The sequence below is a fragment of the Rhinopithecus bieti genome, unplaced genomic scaffold, assembly GCF_001698545.2.
Source record: "Rhinopithecus bieti isolate Rb0 unplaced genomic scaffold, ASM169854v2 scaffold_51042, whole genome shotgun sequence".
Lineage (NCBI taxonomy): Eukaryota > Metazoa > Chordata > Mammalia > Primates > Cercopithecidae > Rhinopithecus > Rhinopithecus bieti.
This window is the reverse complement of record NW_016820640.1, coordinates 68,081-75,230: the sequence shown is the minus strand read 5'-3', so window position 1 is coordinate 75,230 and position 7,150 is coordinate 68,081. Positions and strand designations below refer to the sequence as shown.

The 7,150-nt window shown below is 39.3% G+C and overlaps 1 protein-coding gene across 1 annotated transcript in view; it reads right to left on the bottom strand.

The window, feature by feature from the left end:
- USP25 (ubiquitin specific peptidase 25) overlaps positions 1-7,150 on the bottom strand; it is a 148,667-nt gene that overhangs the window by 116,637 nt on the left and 24,880 nt on the right. The gene's annotated exons all lie outside the window — the stretch shown is intronic.

Sequence of the window (7,150 nt, the reverse complement as noted above, 5' to 3'; positions counted from 1 at the left end):
TTTTTAGCCAGTATGGTCTGGATCTCCTGACCTCGTGATCCGCCTGTCTCGGCCTCCCAAAGTGCTGGGATTACAGGCTTGAGCCACCGCGCCCGGCCATATCTCTGTATTTCTTAAAGTTCCCAACACTATAAAACAGTACCATGAAATAAATTAATCACTGTGGATATGATAGGAAAAGCAAACCTAGTCAACAGAATAGGATCTATTGAAATCTTTTTTAAAAAGATGTTTCACATTTATCTCAGTAATAATTCAGTCAGGAATCTTCAATGGATGCTAAAACTACTGAATGAAAAGTTTGATCGTGAACAGAATATTTACATCATTTAAAATTCTCTTCCACAAATTATAAAGGGAGAAAGAATGACTTTATTTTGTTAACAGCGGTGAACCCGTACAGGTCTACAGCAAGCTCACTTCTTGCCTCTTCAGAAGACAGAATTTGACCAAGGGCCATAAGGCAGAGAGAGAGACCAAGGCAAGTTTTTAGAGCAGGAGTGAAAGTTTGTTAAAAAGCTTTAGAGCAGGAATGAAAGGAAGGAAAGCATACTTGGAAGGGGGCCAAACGGGCAACTTGAAAGATCCAGTGAACAGGTGACCTTTGACTTGGGGTTTTACACACTGGCATGCTTCCAGGGTTTGCATTTCTTCTCCCTTGATTCTTCCTATAGGGTGGCTGTCCACAGGCGCAGTGGCCTGCCAGCACTGGGGAGGGGCTGTACGCACAGTGTGTTTACTGAAATCGTGCCCGTGCTCACTTAAGGCGTTTTTCCCTTACCAGTTGGGTGTTCCTAAAGGAAGGTCATACATCAGCTGAACTCCACCGTTTTGCCTCTTAGTGCATATATGCTTGAGCCCATTCACTCAAATCCGGGGATCTTATCAGGAAGCTGCTGATCACTAGTTTCAGGTGTTTCTATCTATTGGGAGACTGCCTTTCCCTGGTGCCCGCTGTGACCAATTATTATTATTTTAGAGAGACGGTTAGTTAATAACAGTCTGACCACCACCTAATGGTTGCCTGACATCCTGGGGGAAGGCCCTCTTCTGCCCTGCTCATGTCTGACTAGCTACCTACTGTAACAACAGTGCAAAACCTGACAGTCACCACCTTAACCAAGAGATCAAAGTTAGTATTACCAACCATGGGATACAACGGCAGTGTGTGCCTCCTGACACTCTATAATCTGTGATACAGCCCCGGCGAAAATGCACAACCTAAATCTCATCTTGAGGAAGCATCACACAAACCCAAACTGAAGGACACTATGAAAAATAATTATTCTATCATCTTCAAAAATGTCTATGCCATAAAAAACAGGTGGAGTCTCCACCCTAAAGGAGACTAAAGAAGCATGTCAGCCAAAGGGGGAGCTGACTGCATCCCATTACAAATGTTATGCAGGATACTGTTGAGACAACTGGAGAAATATAAATATGCACAGCTTAGTAATGACATTTTATTAATATTAAATTCTTGAATTTGATAACTTCAGTATAGTAAGAGAGTATCTTTTTTATTAGGAAATATATCCTGAAGAATTTAATGGTAAAGAGGCATGATGCCTCCAACTTACTATCAAATGCTTTGGAGAGAAAAAAGTTATGGAAGTTCTGTGTACTAAGTCTTGCAACTTTAAATTTGAAATTTCAAAGTAAAAAGTTTTAAAATGTCCTGCATTCAGCTTTGTTGACATCAAATTATAAAATAAAATTTAAGATATTGCAGCACAAATATCTTTTACAGAAATCATCTGTACTAGGTAGAAACTATATTTAGCTACACGTAACAGATTCCCAACTAAACAGCAGCTTCAATACTCTGGAGTAGCTTTCTTTTCAAACTTAGAAGACACAATGGGCAGTTCAGACCTAGTAAGGACACCCAACATCAAGTCTTTATGTGGACCATGCATCAGAATGTCTGTCACTGCGTGGTCTCCTCCTCCACCATCCTGTCCAAGTTCTAAGTAGGATAAAGAGAAGGGCAAAAGGACAAAAGGTGTCTCCCAAATGAATGAGACTTCTTTAACATGCCCCACCTACAAACTTCCACTTATACAAGCCTCACAAAGCACAACACATTTGCATGGCCACTCATGGCTGCAAAGGAGATTGGGAAATGAATTTTTCGGGTGGGCAAAGGCTGCTGTGAAAATGAAATCAAGGTTCTGTTATCAAAAAGAAAAGATGTTCATTGCATAGGCATTGGCAGTGTCTGCCATGCCATCAAGGAATTTTCACTTCCATAAAATTTTTTTACAGAGCTGGGATAACCAAGACTATCAAACAATACAATACATAATAAAGTACACAAAGTCACATAAAATGTCAGGAAGTTATCAAAATGGATGAATAAAAGAACTGCCAAATTTACAAAGCTGAAATGAGAAAAATAAAATTATCTTAAACCTATCAGTTTTTATACCGTAAACCAAAAATAAAATTTGAAGCTTCAGGGCACTCTAAAATTTAACCCGAAAGACTACTTCGGGCCATGACTGGAAGTGGGGGGTGGACATGCCTCATTATACCGCTCCAGCATTAACATAAACACAGACCTTAGGTCTGGTAAGAAACATTTTCAGTCTATTCTCTCTAAAGCCTGCAACTTGAAGGCTTCATTTGCATGATAAAACCCAGATCTCCAAAACCCCTTATCTTAACCCAGACATTCCTTTCTATTGATAATAACTCAACCAATTGCCAATCAGAATATGTTCAAATCTACTGATGACCTGGGAAGCCACCCTGGGACCAGACTTGTCCCTCGCTTCCAGACTGAACCAATGTGAATCTTACATGAACTGACTGATACATTATGTCTCCTTAAAATGCCTAAAAGCAAGCTGTACCCCAACCACCTTGGGCACACGTTGTCAGGACCTCCTGAGGCTGTGTCACGGGTGCGTACTTAACCTTGCCAAAATAAACTTTCTAAATTGATTGAGACTTGCCTTAAGATACTTTTTGGTTTATACTACTTTCATTTAGAAAATTACCAATAAATAGCAATAGAATCATGACTAAGCTATGCAGTACCCAACATTATGAATTAAAGGCATAAAACTTTTACATAAATTATCTTTATTCAATTCAGTGTCTTCATTTAGTTAATATAAAATTCTTTATAATTTTTTTAAGCCTGTAATCTGCTACCAGCACCCCAAATCTGATTTCCTACATAAAGTATTATTTTCCTCAACTGAAAATTATTCAACCATGGCTCAGAAAAAAATTGCCGAGTACCCAACGAAATTAGTCATTTGTACAAGTGTTGATGGCCATTAATTATAAAAATTAAAAAATGGCTGTCCCCACCCAAATCTCATATTGAGTGGTAGCTCCCATAATCCTCATGTGTCATGGGAGGGACCTGGTAGAAGGTAATTGAATCATGGGGGCGGGTTTTTCCCATGCTGTTCTTGTGACAGTGAATAAGTGTTGTGAGATCTGACAGTTTTGTAAAGGAAAGTTCCCCTGCACACGCTCTCTTGCCTGCCACCATGTAAGATGCGCCACTGCTTCTCCTTTCCCTTCTGCCATGATTGTCAGGCCTCTGACAATGTGGAATTGTGAGTCCATTAAACATCTTTTTCTTTATAAATTACCCAGTCTCAGGTATGTCTTTATTAGCTGCATGAGAACAGACTAACACACTGGGTAATTTATAAAGGAAAGAGGTTTAATGGAATCATGGTTCCACATGGCTGAGGCCTCACAATCATGGCTGAAGGTGAAGGAGGAGCAAGGGCACATCTTACGTGGTGGCAGGCAAGAGAGCGTCTTCAGTGGAACTGCTCTTTACAAAATCATCAGATCTTGTGACACTTATTCACTATCATGAGAACAGGATGGGGGAAACTGCCCCCATGATTCAGTTATTTCCATCTGGTCTCTCCCACGAAACATGGGGATTATGGGAACTACAATTTAAGATGAGATTTGGGTGGGGACTCAAAGCCTAACCATATCACCCAGTCTCGGGTATGTCCTTACCACAATGTGAGACCAGACTAATACAAACACACGTCCTTCCACTAAGAAAGCAGTTCTCAAACTTTAATGTACAGAAGGATGACTCCATGAGTTTGTTAATAATGAAGATGTCCAGGCCTCATCCCCAGAGATCGATTCCAGAGGGTCTGGGTTGAGGTCTAAGGATCTGCATTTCAATAAGCACTTCAAATGATTTTGATGCAGATCAACTTAGAAGCAGAGTCTGAGTTAAACATAAAACTATTGTTTTAAGTGAAAATATATAATCTATTCAGAAGTTTTCCTTACAAAATCGTATTAAGCTAAAGCAGAATACAAAATAGTACATATACAAATTAACGACTACAAGGTAAAATACAAACACAAATATAAATCCCAGAAAAGATTACACTGCCTATGCTAGACTCCCAATCTTCCATCCCTGTATCCATACTCTTTGCCACTTTTTACTTCCTCCCACATGATGTATTCCCTTTTGTCATGGAAGATGGGATTTGACCAATGGCATGTCAGCAGCCAGCATGCAAGCAGATATGAAACATACCTGCATCGCTGGGCTTACCCAGTTGAACTTCCGCAACCTACTTAAGAAGAATATGACTTGGTAGCCCACTTGCCTAAGAAGAATGAGGCACATGTGAAAACAGCCGGCCCAGCTAACCAGCAAATCTGTGAGCGTGAGTGACAATATTTTGGTATGCCACTGGGTTTTGAGGTGGTTTGTTATGGTGGTTTAATGAAGTGCAGTAAGAATACTGAGTATATTATGGAGAAGCCAAGGTCTTTGAAACTGTTATTTTGCTGTTTTATCTTTTACTATAAAGTCAAACAAATATCCCAGAAAAAAATCAGCTGTATCTCTAGCATGGCTCATGTTTTCATAAATCTTGACTGAAAATGAAACAATGAAAAGAACTGGGGATCGGGGAGAAGGCTAGGTGAAAAAGAAAAAAAAAGGTGAAAGAATTTTCTTAGCTAAACCTAAGTAGAGGGAAACGGGAAGAGGTGAGCAATTTCTAAGTTAGAGAAGCCACCTCATCTGTAAAGTTTTTTCCCCTTTGTTACTTGCATCTTCCAGTTGTATTTTCCTGTATTTGAAACCCTGCACCTTCATTTCCTGCAATTATGTGGGGGTTTTGTTGCCATTTCTGTTGTGATTAAGACCCTAGTCTGTTTTTCAAGGTTTACAAAACTTCTTTCCAAGTTTATGAAACTTCTGATCTGTGATACGCCCTGATCCTCAACTGGAAATGTCCTAATATGGTCCTCTCCTTGACCAGCAATTCCAAATCCAAGACGGTTCCCATCCAATCCACTTCCATATCTAGAGCTCCTTTTCTGGGCTCTGAGAAGCTCCTTGTATGGATTTTTTTCTCTAGTTAAGTATAAGGAGGTGAGTTCAACCTCTTCCCACTGCTAAGCCAAAAAGGCAAGACGCAGTGTCCAAAGAGATCCAGTTACTTGCAAACACCACAAAAATTAATAAGCAAAGAAGTCAAGATTACCTACTGGCCTTCAGATTCCTTCCTGCTATTTTTACTACAGCACAATAACATCCTTAAGTGTCTACTATGTGCAAAATACAGTACTATGCACTTCAGGTATAAGGAAATATTAGTAATTTCAATATAAATTAAAAATCTGAGAGTTTCATAGAAATTCTTTCCCTTCTCAGGTGGCCCCACTTAATGCTGGGTCTTTTTAAAATCCGTTTCAGTAAAGACAGCATATTTAACATCAGTATAACTTTTTGAGGATGCAAAAAAAAGGGATCACTGGCTCACGACAAGGAAAGAAAATATGAATTTATTATACTCTTGCTGTATATCAATGTTGCGGTTATGAAAACAATGCCCCAAAGTATGGCATTCTGGCTTGCTGAGTGCTCTGAAAAAAAGCTATTGAAAGGACTCAGAAGCAAGGTCTCTCTCCAACATTCTCCTGCCTCCCCACTTTCCCTTCCGAAGCACAGGGAGAGGTTTTCTCTGAAGTTCCCTTATCTGACTGAGGGATGTTCATCCAGAAGGAATGAAATTGTCTTGGATAATTCCCTGGAATCTATATAAACCAGAGAAGATTAACTCCTACAGCAGGAGAGAAAACTAAAAATTGACATGCCCCTGGGCATACCGTACCCAAACAGACTTTTCACCTATTCTTTTGACTATTCTTCTAAGGGCTATTTGTTACCTCAGAGACTGTATTATATAACAAAGACAACTTTTGTTTGCAGTACAGTTCTGCCCCTCACCTTCCCAAAAAATTGACATCATCTCTCCCAGAGCCCAGAAGAATTTTGTTCCAGGTCATTATCTGCTCTTTAGGCACGCTCGTCTCCCCCTCAAATCATTTACTCTTCCTCTAAAATTGCCCGCATCCTCCACTTCTCCCTTTATGATGAGGGGATTTAGGCTTCAATCATCTGGCCCTTTTTAGAATCTCGTATTTTTTTGTAGCTCCCACCCATGCTTGCATGTCAACAAATTTGTACACACTTTCTCTTGTTCATCTGTTTACTGTCAGTTTATTTCAGCACTCAATTAATCGAACATTCAGAGGGAAGGTTTAAACGTCCCTATACCAGAATGTTTCCAATGTTCCCAATATATAATCTCATTTAATATACACATACACACACCCTCTAGGAAGTTACTCTCATTTTATAGCTAACAGAGACTTCAAGATATTATTAAGTGCAGAGACAGGATTGAAACCAGGCCTTTCAAATTCCATGTCCTTGCCATATTTTCTCAACTCTAGGACATCTACCATTGGAAATTAAAGATTTAATAAAAAATGAAAACTCAGTGCAAAAATCTACTATTATGTTGATGTAAATACTTAGAAAATGGTAAAAAGAAAACTAAAGCACCACTGACAACAAGGGAGAAAAAGTTTGTGTTAAGCGGTGGGTGACTCATTAAGTCAGTCACTGGCTCTTTCAGCTAAATTTCCAAATATAAATGAAACTCGGCTCAGGAAAACAAAGTCAAAGGTTTCCATCCTTGGGATAGGTGTAAGGCGGGGAGAGCAACTCTTAGAATGACCTGTAAAAAAGAAACCTTCCAAATTTTCTAATAATAGAGGGGAAAAAAAAAACTGATAGGAACTCCAAAGACATTCTGTTTTTTTTTTTTTTTTTTTTTTT